Genomic DNA, 13,137 nt, shown 5'->3' on the forward strand with positions numbered 1-13,137 from the left:
GATAAACACGATACTCCATACATGGTTGCTTCTCAATTTTGTCCAGCTACATCTCATATTTGACAATATGCTCAACATTAGGATATCATTGGCATAGGAACAATTAAGGAGAAATGCATTATGGGACTAAATTCCGTTTGGTAAAAGCTATCAAGAAATTAAAGTAGCTAACAGAGATATGTTATTGACCAAAATTCTGTAACAAAAATAGAAGTAGCAACTATTGGTTTACTATGAAGTTACAACATTGTGATATCTGTCTAGTACAATTATGGTCTAGGGCTCTGTCTAACTCTGCTACATACTCACACATGCTATGTTGCTCTTAAACCTGTCACTACAAATTTGGAGTAGCATCCTCCAAAAAATATCGGTTTTCATGCTTCTTAAGATACCACTTCTAAAGCAGTAGTTAAGTATGGTTCTTAAGATGCTGCTGAAAAGACTTTTTATATACTGAAACAATACAGATGGATAAAGACAGCTGGGAGCCTTTGAGAATTACATTACCTGACTCAGCTTTAGACTTTTCAGTTGAAGGATATAGAGTTAACGGCAAGAAATGCTGGGAGCCAGTTTGGCAGCATCTGCAGAGTCCATGGTTTTCTTATCATTTCTTGTAAGCTGAGACCACTGTATTATCTCAAAATAATTACAGAATAAGAGGGAGCTAGGCTTATTCTTGCTTTATCCATGGATTGTAAGTCGTCTCGAATCTCAATAGTAAAAAAATGGGAATCTGAAGGATAGATATGCTGCTGAAATAATATTTCATAAGTTAAACAATGTGAACGTTCTATTTCAAATGCCAAAATCAGCTTGACATATGTCACCCAGCCTTAAAGTCAGAGCAGAAGAAAATAGTTGCCATGCTAAAGCAGAAATATGCTCCATCCTTAAAAATTCAGAAACAGTGCCTGAATATGTCATAAAAGAAAAAATGAACTTTGGATGACCTTGAGGAGTTGTTTACAACATGTGCAATGTCTTCAGAACATCACACTCCAGTTCTTTTGCTTGGCTTGAAGCAGAGATGATTAAATTTCGGCTGATGCTAAAACAAAGGGAGAAAAAGTGCAGGATTAAATCTTTTACCTAGACAAGTTTATCAGGACATAATACTGTTTATGCAAGATCTGAAAATAAACAGAAAAGAATAAGCATCCCTTTTCACTAGGATTCAGCATAGTAAAATGTGTACCAAAGAACCTATATTTTTAGAAGCTGCATTACAGCTCATGAATTTTTCGCCATCAAATTGGAAACATTAAAATCATATTTCAGCTTGTTCCTTTCCTTTCCATTCTTGCCCAGCATTCCAAAGCTGTGATTTGGATGTTGTGCCTTGTGTGTAAAAGTTCATTTCTTAGACTTCCAGACAAATGTGATTCAACTGGTGTAGCAACCGGTTCGGTGAGTGCGTACTTTGAGTGCATGCGTAGAGGGTTTGCTATTGACCTTTTCCTGCAATCCTGCAATCTCCCTGTATGTTAAACAGCTGACATGCGGCAATCCTCTGTGCCGCGTGTAACCTCAAAAACCAGGAAATAAAGGTAAGAATAGAGCCTGGGCAGGCGGGTAGGCCCAACAGCTGACCGTTTGAGCAAACCAGTTCACTCACAGATGATCCTCAGAAATACCAGTTTGTCCGAACCCAGCCAAACTGGTATAATCCCATCCCTGCTTTCAAATGGTCACTTGCTTGCCTGTGATGTTGAAGTAGTCAGAAGTGAATTGGCAGCCAGGTCAAATTAATTCATAGAAATGTAAAACATGATATTATTGGATAATTTATATCATGTTTTTCTCAGTTGCTGTAGACTTTGGTTTTGGATATTCTGAGATAGCACTATTAAAACTACAGTTGTCAGCCTATGAAAGAAAAAAAAACTCTGCCATGTAATGCACAGAATAGCACATAATATATTTGAGGAAAAAAATGAAAATCCAAGTAGCATCCTTAATGTTTGCAGAAAAAGCAAATTTCTAATGCAGAGACCACTACATCTAGCCATATTTAAATTTATTTTATTTATTAAATGTTGCCCATCTCATTATCCAAAGCCATGATGTCAAAATGACAAAATGTGTGTTGTGATGTGACAAAGCAAATTCTATCTCTTTCATATTTTCATTGTAAAATTATGAATGTACATTTTGCAACTTGACCCCTTCTTCCTCCCTCCAGTGCCCCTGAGCATCTATTTATTTAGTTATTACATTTGTATGCCACCCATCTACCGAATTTGCAGAAAATATTGAACTCTCTGGAAGTCTCAAATTGGAACGTCACTTGTCCCTTTCTCTGTACCAGAGACTTCATCTCCTTTTCCTTGGCATACAACTTCTACATGTTCAGAGTGTTACTATTTTAAAGGAATGAGGGACCTCACTTTCTTGTATCATTCTTATCATTTGTGAATGAATTTTATACCCTGCTTTTTCTGTTTATGCCCCATGCTTTCTCCTGTCTCAAACTCATCTCTTTCCTTAGTTTTCCAAATGTGAGGTTATTTATGGAGACAATAGGTTTGACCATTTGCAGCCATCCTACGTATATTTTATCTTAATCTTGATGGTGCCTAGAAGAAACTTGCTTTGATTGATTGGAATTGTTTTATCAGAAGGGAAAGTGCTATTTTTAGCAAAGCTGTCCCCTGCCTCCATGTTCTTTGAACTTGAGTAATGGAAAGAACAATTCTGTAATTTTCCTTCTTCTGAAGCAGAAAATCAATTAAACTTCCTAGACCAAATGTACTATTCTTTGTTATTTCCACCCAGTTTAGCAACATTTTTAGTTCCAAGAGGTACATAATTGACAAAACATCTGAAAACTAACAGACATAAGAACTAAGTCCCAATAAGAAAATGATATTTTGCAAGACAATGCAATTCACTGAACTATTACCCTCCTATTTTTCCACACAACAAAAATTTTATTTTAAAGATTTACAAAAATAAAATAAAATTGCACACGGAGAGAGAATTACAAAATGAACAAGCAGATTTTCAAAAAGACACAAGATGAGACAACTAACATAAGATGGATAAGCATGACTATAAGAGAATTGAAGAATGAAGTTTATCTTTCCTTTAATAACTATAGCAAGGCCTGATTATATAGAACATTCCTGAATGTGGAACATATTAAAGCTAATGAGCATGTCAGAACACCTGATTATTCTTTTGAGGAGCCTTTGGAATAAACAACAATTTCCTGTAATAACTTGAGTTTGAAGATTCTAAATAGGAAAAGGTACGTGATAAGTATGCATATTATCTCGATTATTTTTAACAAGTATAGCATATAGATTAAAATTGGAACATATGACAGCTGGAATGGAAAGGAGTTTAAATACTAACAAATTGAAGTATGCAGATGACACTTTATTAGCTGAAAATAAAAAAGATATAGCACATTAGGAGAATAAAAATGTAATGCAAAAATGTCAGTTCATGTTAAATATAAAAAAGACAAAGGTATTGATTAGCATGCTTAGTGCATTCACAAGTAATGGTGAAGAAGTGAAAGTAATTGACCCTTTGGTTATTATTCAAACTGAATAAAATACTAAGATTGGCAATGTATTAGAAAGAGAAAGAACTTAATTTTAGGGAGGAAAACAATAGCAAATTCAGAAAAGAGCATGTCAAAATATTAGAACAGTTAAATACACCTGCAAAAGCTGGACATTGAGAAGAAGTGAAAAATAGTTGATTAATAAGAATGCCATGAACCACAAGAACCAATCAATGAAATAAAGGCAATGACCAGAAAAAGAAATGTATGTTTTGGGGGCATGTATTTGAGTAAATGATGGACTAAAAAATGACTAAGTTTGGCAGGGCGGAGGGAAGTAGAAGAGGAGGAAGGTAACAGGTAAGTTGGATTGATTGACAGAATTAGAGATATCAACAGAATAATCTTGTCACTGTTCTGATTGTCACTAGATGGACAAGATGGAGGGTCTTGCTCATTCTTATCACCAGAAGTCGGGCCTGTCTCTATGGCTTGTAATTGACGTATAAAACAGGTTCTAATATAAACCTACAAATTGCCCATAAAATAAGAGGCCTAACTGCTTGGCTCCTCATGCATCAATTATATCCTTAAATTGTGCTGATGCAGCTGGCCAAAAGCAGCTAGAAAAGCCTTGGAAGATTGCTCAGAGTTTGGTCTGATGCCCCACCCATCCTGAGGTGGGGTCCCTGCATTCCAGGGCAGCTACAGCTGTTGATGTTCCTTAAAATATAGGCATAGGCAGAATTCACTCTGTCCAGGCGGTAGGGGAAAAAAATACCAGATTTGGTTTTTATTTAAAATTAATCTTTTTGTCAGCCAGAGTTTGATAATACTTGTTCTTTTAAGCAGCTGCAGCAGCAGTGCTATTTGTGCAGTTTGACTCAACAAAGCATACTAAAATTATATAGAAAAAAGGCAAGTATATCTTATAAAAGAAATCTAAAACTGCCTATTGTCGAATGCTTACCCTGGCTGCTTTGACAAGGTTAAGAACTCTGCTTCACTATAAAACCTAAAAATGTCCTGGCCATGAAGTTGTTTATGTAAAATATGAGAAGATCTAAGGTTACAGGACTTGGGATTGGAAGAGCTTTTAAAACCAACCTCTGAAGGCTGACGTCACGTGGAAACCAGCTGCTGGGATGATGCTAAACGGAACTGTTTGTCAGTTTGCAGAAAATTGTAAAGTTGAAGTAACCGTTACTCTAAGGACTTTCTCTTGATAGAGACTCTGATGCTTCATATCTCTTTGAAGGGTCGTTGTTTGCAGAACTGGACAAAGGCTTTTCCTCACCTCCCTTTTCACTCCTGGTTTCACTTGGATGGAAGGGATTCTTCCACTGCAAAGGGTAAGTTAAGCACTTGCTTTTTATTCTCCTGTCCTCACCCCACCCCCACCCCCCCAAAAAAATTACTGCAGGTCCTTCACTGAAATGAATTGGAATATTTTCAAAAGAAGCAGGAATGTAAATGTGATGCCCAAAAGGTTATTTCTACATCTGGTTAGTTCTTCTGGATTTGAATTAGAGGCAGTAACTGTAAAAGAAATTGACTTTTAAGGAAAAGATTAAGCTAAATAGCCTAGTTTCAAACAGTCTTTCAGATTTCTCAACAAAAATGTTCCTTGGAATTGTATAACTGTTGTGCACAATAGCAGAGAAACTTGCTGCTGTTGTGATCAAAAATAATGGTTTTGCACTGTGAGCTCAAAACCTGGCAGAGCTGAATGGCATTTGCTTATAAATCGAAAGAAGACTCTGTTTATCTGTCTTGGGCATCCCATTTTGTTCATCTCTGTTAAAAACAACCTTCTTGGTTGATGTCATTGCTTTGTATTTTTAGTAGCTGCTTTCCCTATTTCAGAGAGTATGTACTTCAGAATGGATTGGTGTATATTTGTGTGAGTGCTGAAAAACAAGAGAGTAAAAGTATTTCACATTGTGTTTCTAAGGAAAGTTTGTATGTCTTTGTAAAGATAGAGGGGGAAAGAGAGGCTCTGTGAACAATGCAGATGACATAGATCTCGTTCTTGGAATCTTTACTTTGATATTGAGATCCTGACCTTGTCTAGGACACACAGAAGTTATCAGTACAACAAACGGACAGATGATTTTGGATTAAAAGCATATTCTTGATTGTTACACATAGCAGGCATGTATCCAAGCCACCAATCTATTTATGCTTCCAAGGATTTAGTAATTCAGTTTTTCTTGCACTGGTCCTATGTGTGTGAGGGGACTGACATTTGATTCTAGTTTCTAAAGGAGAAAAAATTGACAAGGCAAGGCAATAAGTAAAGCACCCGCGAAGATTTTATTCATTGTAAAACGAGCTTCAGCATCTGGGATAAAATTGAACTGTAGGCTATTTCATTGGATGTAAATATCTGGCTGGAGGCTCAGTCCCCAAGGAAATAGTTAAAAATGATATCAGGATAGCAGTCATATGAATAGACAACAAAGCAGGCAATCTAGACAAAGTCAGTGTGTGTTTTGTTTACTTCTATAATTTAATGCCCTCTGTCCCTCATCACCACACATTGATGATACTGGTTGAGGATGATGGGAGGGGTAGTTATATTTATCAGGACATTCCTTTGTTGAAAAAGGCTGTTCTTATAGGCACACTTTGCTTAAGTTTTCTAGTGGTTTAAATGGAATAGTTTGCAAATTTGCTTATTTGCTTTATTGGTATTAAATATTGTAGTAGTGAATTAAGACAATTCTTGTCATTGTTTTATCAAGGGGAAATCAGAGGCTATGAAGTGACTTGCCACAGACTGAATCCAGGAAGAAAAAGAACTGCAAATTTGGATTTTCTGGATTCTGGCTCCACAACTTTGTTGGCCAAAACCACATTTCAACTTTGCAGATACATGCAAATTTGCTAGGACCTTCTGGGTAAAAGAGCTAGCATAAGGTAAGTGATTGAATTGTGGGAGTCTTGGTTCTCTTCTGGTCATTTTCATTCTGTGCAACACGTAACTCTGTTCCAGAATCTGATTACATTTTGATTGCCTCCAGTGTGGCTTTCCGAAAAATAGCTTGGTGAGAAACCAATTGTACATTGCAGAGATTGATTTAAATAACCAAGCAATTTTAGAATTGAGTCCTTTTGCTTTTTAACACTCATGTTAATAAGTCCATTACAAGAGAGAAATCAATATCCATTTGATGGGGAAATGTCTTCTTTTCATGTTTGCGGTGTAGTACTGATCTTTTTTTTCTTTGTCTTTTGCTTCTCCTCGAATTACTAGATTGAATTCTTCTCCAGTTTCTCTACTCGTTCCTTTCATACAGGCTGCTGGAAAGATATTTAAGCCAGAGGACCCTTTAAAATTTTTCTGCATTCTGAACAAATCTACTCAAATGTAGCAGCCTCCAAATACTGTACATTAAAAGTTAAAAATAAAAAGCAAGAGGCCAAATGATCCTCATTAAAAAATATTGAAATGCACATGATCATCTTCAGATGGCACTTGGAATGCAAACAAGCTTTCAGAAGAGTGGAAAAGTTAAGCCAGTTGTTTTGGAGAAATCATCACTTTAGTCTCTGGCACTGAGCTAGAACTTTGGCCCTAGAAGTGAAGAAAATTCATTTTGCTTGCCTTCTTGCTCCTTCGAGCCAAGATAATTTGCTTAAATAACCAACGTTTTTTGTCTTCCTTTATGCAGTATTCTGGGGCTGTTGGAGCAGCTCTGTTATTTGCAGCAACATTGCTTTTAATAAAGCTGTCTTTACTTTATCCAGACAGGCTTAACCCCACCCCACCCCCTCCACCCCCAAAAAAGTTCCTGGACCTCAAGTTGGTTGGAGCAAATATTTATAGCAAAGTTGGAAGAGAGAAATAAAACCAGCACTGCCTGGAGCTTCAAACAGGTAAATGGTATGTTGCCATCTAAACCCACCTGATTTTGAGAAGCAGTAAAGCGTATTCATCAGTTGCATTTTTTTTAAAAAAACATTTCATTTTGTCTTGATTGCTAAGAAAAAGAATTCAAGGGGAAAATGGGTTTAAAACAAAGGATTGGATCAGTCAGAGATAGAAATGTTCTTTCATGAGCAGGAAGTTATTGATTCAGGCTTTTTGCCCTTTTTTCTGTTCATTGAGTTCTCTGAAAAGCTTTGAAAAGGTGTTGAGGGCTGCAGAGGGAAATCTGTCAACTGGAATTTTCTAAGAAGCAAAGACAACTTTGCTGCAAAAGCTTGTAATTCATTCCAGTTTATTTGGATGGTATATATGCCTTCCAGTGATCAGAATATACATGAAAAGTTTTTTTTAAACTAGCCATGGCAATGAAAAAATATGGCAAAAAGAAAACGTTACAGATGATAGCTGCCACCTAAGCTACCAGAAAAACCTACAAATACATGAAGTGGCTAAACTAAGGTACAATTTCAAATGGTATGAAATGAGAGGTGAGAAGGGGGTAAAGACGGGATGGTTATACAGATGCAGGTCATATGTGACACAGATTAAAACTACCGTATCAATTTTCAGTTGTAATGTGTTAAAAAACCATTATGTCTGTTGAAATCTTTTGAGATAGCCCAAATTTTTGAGGTATGTGAGTTCAGCAATCTCTTGTTTAATCAGGTGGTTAAAATGCTCTTTCCCAAAGGGTGATGTTGGAAGTTTTGCAGTACAATGTCCTGGAAAGTGGAAATGCTCTAATACTATTTTATCGTTGTTCTGGGTGCTGATGTCAAACTTTTGCACCATTAATTTTTAAGCACAAAATTTATCTTATGTAGAATCCAGAAGGAGAGATGGTGGTATTTGATGGTTTATATTTCATAGGAGGAAGAACATGTGAAGGGACTTCTAATTTTATGGGTGTACATATTGGGTCTTATGATGATGCTGTTCACTTAGATGTCAGGGTAAAATAAATAGCTGTGCTTGTTGTTTTATATGTTTGTGTATTAGCATTAGTATCCTGTTGTTTTTTGCTTGTGAAAATCTGTTTTGGATTGAGAAGTTGTTTGAATGCAAATATGGACTCAGCTTATGCCTGAGAAAGAACAGTCCAATTTACATTTGCAAAACCATCCTGTCTTTCCTTCATCCTGATCTTATTCCAGTCTAAATCTTGTATCAATATAGCCGTTCTAATGAGCTATAGTTCACAAAAACTTTGGCCTTTTAATAAATTAAAGTGCTTCTCAACTTCTTTTGATTTGGGACTCTGTAAAACAATTAGTCTTCTCATTCTAGAATGGAGCACCCCAAGAATATGCAGAAAAGGCTGGTTCTTTCCTCCTCCTCCCTTGTTATATGTAAATTTTTCTTCATATTTGCATGAAACGTATGAAGAACTGCTTCAAGAATTGGCATGTCTAGTCTATTGAAAAGAAGGACTAAGAGTGACATAATAACAGTGTTCCAATATTTGAGGGTCTGCCTCAAAGAAGAGGGGGTCAACCTATTTTCCAGAGCACCTGAAGACAGGACAAGAAGCAATGGATGGAAACTAATCAAGGAGAGAAGCAACATAGATTTAAGGAGAAATTTCATGACAGTTAAAACAATTAATCAGTGGAATGACTTGACTTCAGAAGTTGTGGATGCTCCAACACTGGAGGTTTTTAAGAAGAGGTTGGACAACCATTTGTCTGAAATGGTACAGAGCAGGGATGTCAAACTCGCGATGACACATCACATGATGCATTGCAACTTTTCCCCCTTTGCTAAACTGGGGCGGGCGTGGCTAGCACGTGATGCATCCGGCCCATGGGCTGCAAGTTTGACACCCCTGGTATAGAACTTCCTTCCTGAGCAGAGGGTTGGACTAGAAGACCTCCAAGGTCCCTTCCAATTCTGTGTTCTGACCTAGGCTTCCCCAGCAGCACGAAACTGACTCCTCATCTCGATAAACCCCTTTTATTTAGTTTATAGTGAATTCCTCTCCAGCAAAGTTCAGGCCAATTTCAAGATATTTTCCAATTACAGACCTTTATCGGGCTTGAAGAGTTGCCAGGCCGATATCTTTCAGATGCTACACTATAATAGACAATACTTGGCAAGAATGCAGGAACAGATCTTCACCCAAATGAACTAATTGTCTCCTGCAAAACCCCACTCCCCTTTAGCTCCACTTTTATTCCCAATGGGAGGGGCCATTCACCATCTACATGTGGCTTTACCCCCAAGTCGACCCTTGTTACTTAGCTGTTCCCTTCCTCTGGCAGCTCCGCGCATGCACACTCCAGCTGTTCTTCTGCCTCACTGATATCTGACTCCAAAGGGAGCTGATAACTATCAGATGGCCCTGGCCCCATCTCTGCCTCCGACGCCGAGCACTTGTTAGAGCCTTTCTCAGACTCCAGGACTGGCCCATGTTCCTCCCCAACTGCCTCACTGTCCAAATCTGCTGCCAGCACCGCTGGCCACCAGCGACCACAATGCTCCGTTATTCTGTTATCCTGTTAATCCTGGAGCATTGACTTATTGAAGAATGAGCTACATCCCTGGAGCATTGGATCCATTACTTAGTCTTTGCATTTTATAGAAGTGTTAAAGGGACTTTCATTAATATGAAAATATTTTGAATTATTCATGGTTGAAGCTGTTTCTCGATCTGATGGTTGGCATTTCACTGATCATTAGTTTTGCTTTGTAAGAAGAGAAAATTACGGAAAACAGATATGAGACAAAAAAGCAAAATGTATACTAGATATAAAGTATGAACAGCATTGCTGAAATTATCACATGATGCCTTGTTTTTGTTGTTTGAGAGAAATGCAAAATAGTTTTGCCTAAACAAAGTATGATGGCAGAGTGGTATTAACATTATAGAAAACATTAACACCAACGCCTTCAAGCTAAATTCTCTAGCCTAGGTTCTTATTCTAAGATATGAACAAATCATGGTTTATAAACTTTGCCTTGATGAAGATCCTTAATACTGGCTGAGTGAAAAAGTAGGAATCTGAAAGTTCAAAAGTATTGTTTATTCCAAGTCACCTATTGCCAGAGAAACCTGTGCTTCAGTTATATTGAAACCTGTGTCAGTTATATTATTACTTTGCTTCTTCAAGATAGAAAAGTATTCTTCGTTATTATGGCTGGTCTCTGTAATGTCAGACAAGTGCTGGCTCAAATTAATGAATGTACTTTCTATAGCATTTCAGTGAGAACGTCAGAAGAAACTATAAATAGAAGAAACCAAGTTATTTAAAAGCTATCAAAAGTTGCCAAATATAATGATACCATTTTATCACAGATTTTCTTCCTTTGTGGCAACTACCTCTTATTTTTCAAAGAGTAAAAAGAAAACACTTCAGATGCAAAGGAAATTACTGATGATGATGTTAGTATTTTTGTAACTGGGATTATTCAAGGCTGCCAGGAAGCATGAAGTCCATCAATATGATGAGGATTGGGGAAAACAAGGGCTCTCGCTCTCTGTAGCATCTGTGTAGGCCCATGATAGCGAACCTATAGCATGTGTGCCAGAAGTGGCACGCAGAGCCACTTCTGCTAGCACGCAAGAGGTTGCCCGGAAGAGCCCCACTGCGCATATGCGTGTGCTGCCTGCTCAACAACTGATTGTTGGATATCTGGCGCGCATGGGCGGGGATGTGGGAGACTGCGCATGTGCAGAGATGCGGGGGGGCTGCGCACATTGCCTTCTGGGTGCTGGCATGCAAGTGCGCACACAAACAATTTTCGGCACAGGAGTCCAAAAAGGTTAGCCACCACTGGTCTAGGCCTTCTTCATTCCTGTTCACATGATGTGGCATACAGAATGAATGGGTCAACATAAGCATTTAGAACTATATTCAATCGCCCACTGGCTGCAGTAGTAGTTTGTTTTTTTTAATGAATAGTGTCATGTTGCACACTTGTGAGTTCAGCCTACAAATTTTGTAGATTGTACGTAAGCCAGATAGGGACAGTGGGTGTGATCCTGACTCAACCCCTGTGAATTGAATTCACACTCCTTGCTGTGTGAAGAGGATTTTGGCAAGCCATCATCTATACATATTAAAATGTTTTTATAAAGCACAGACATTTTGGATTAAATCCTAATTAAGTACATACTATCTATCTTGCTAGTTTCTTCATTGTAGGACAGCCATTGAAGGTAGAGCATGGGTCAGGAACCAGATCACTGGCCAATTTACATTTAACAGCTGGTATCTGCAGTTTGATGAGACATTTACAAAGAAAAGGAGCTTGGTCTTATCTTGCAAGCTACTTCCTAAATTGCTTCAAAACTGCTTAGACATAGCTGTCCAATGTGATTTTTCTCTTGTGCTGTAAATAGGTGGACCTTGTGAAGGAGAGACTGTGTAACTCTGAAGTTGGCCTACTACAGTTGTAGAACATTTTGTTTATGTTTCTATATATGTTTGTTTGAAGGTGGGGAGAGAGCTTAGCTGTGTAACTTTGTAAAAGCATATTAGCAAACAGTTTATTTTTATGTTATAGGCTATCTTGTCAACAATCTGGAACATAGTAGTGGACAAGCGTCTTAAGCATTCCAGGCCCTGCAAGGTCGAGTAGGCCATAGTTTCAGTGTGAAATCCTTGAAGGACCTTACATTATTTTGAAAGGTTGGATATCATGATACTGAAAAGGCACTGAAGTGTGAACATGTGTTTCTTATTTGCAGGAATATACCCTGTATTTTGTAGTATGTATTCTTGTCTCTTCTAAGAAGCTGCTTAATAATATGACAGCAGAGTAATAATTAATTACTCAGTGCTGACCACATACTTTATATGGCACAGCTTTAAAGAATACTTTCCCTTTTCAAAATGATGGTGCAAGTAGGTGACTAAAAATCCAGTTCTAATGTTACAAAAGTCTAGAATGTTGAAAATGTATTAATCAATTTGGGCAATGACCAAAAGGTTATTTTTTAGTAGCAGTGATATGTATATACTTATTCCGAGATTATTTCTGTTTCGGTATGCTGCATACTTTTCTATCAAAAACGTAATCATACCTCTAGAAATGATTTGTTTCATAATCATAATCAATTTGTTATTATTACATTCTCTGCACATTACATTATTCTTGCTACATTTCTAATCGCACTACTTTTCTAACTGAGCTGAGCAATTATTTCAGCTTTAAAAGTATTGTAGTTCTTGTTTCAATTTGTATAGCTACCCATTTTAAATATATAATTCTGGATAGATCACAATGATTAAAATATATATTTAAAATAAAATAAAAAATACATAAAACAGTATTTTTAAAGAAATAAAAAACCAGACAATAATTAAAACAGCTTTCCATACTTTGCATGTTTTTCCAAAATAATGATTAAAAAAAGGTCTTGTTGAACACTTTTGTACATTTTAGAAGAATTATTGTGAACATACAGAACCACTGCATTACAAAAAATGAATAGCATATGTTACAATTATGGAGAGGAACATCTGTTCTTTCATAGATGTAATTCCAACATAGTGCTTTGGAATTTTTTTCATTTTCATCTTGTGTCCCAACCCTGTTTCATATAGCTGTAAAGATCTAGCTCTTTTCCTGTGCACTCGGCTGGTGCAATATCTGAGCCTGTTTCTGGAATATTATTATTATTATTATTATTATTATTATTATTATTATTACAAGCATCAACAGTATATTGAATGTTTTT

The sequence above is a fragment of the Pseudonaja textilis genome, chromosome 1 (genome assembly GCF_049901715.1).
Source record: "Pseudonaja textilis isolate UNSWEBS1 chromosome 1, rPseTex1.2, whole genome shotgun sequence".
Classification (NCBI taxonomy): Eukaryota; Metazoa; Chordata; class Lepidosauria; order Squamata; family Elapidae; genus Pseudonaja; species Pseudonaja textilis.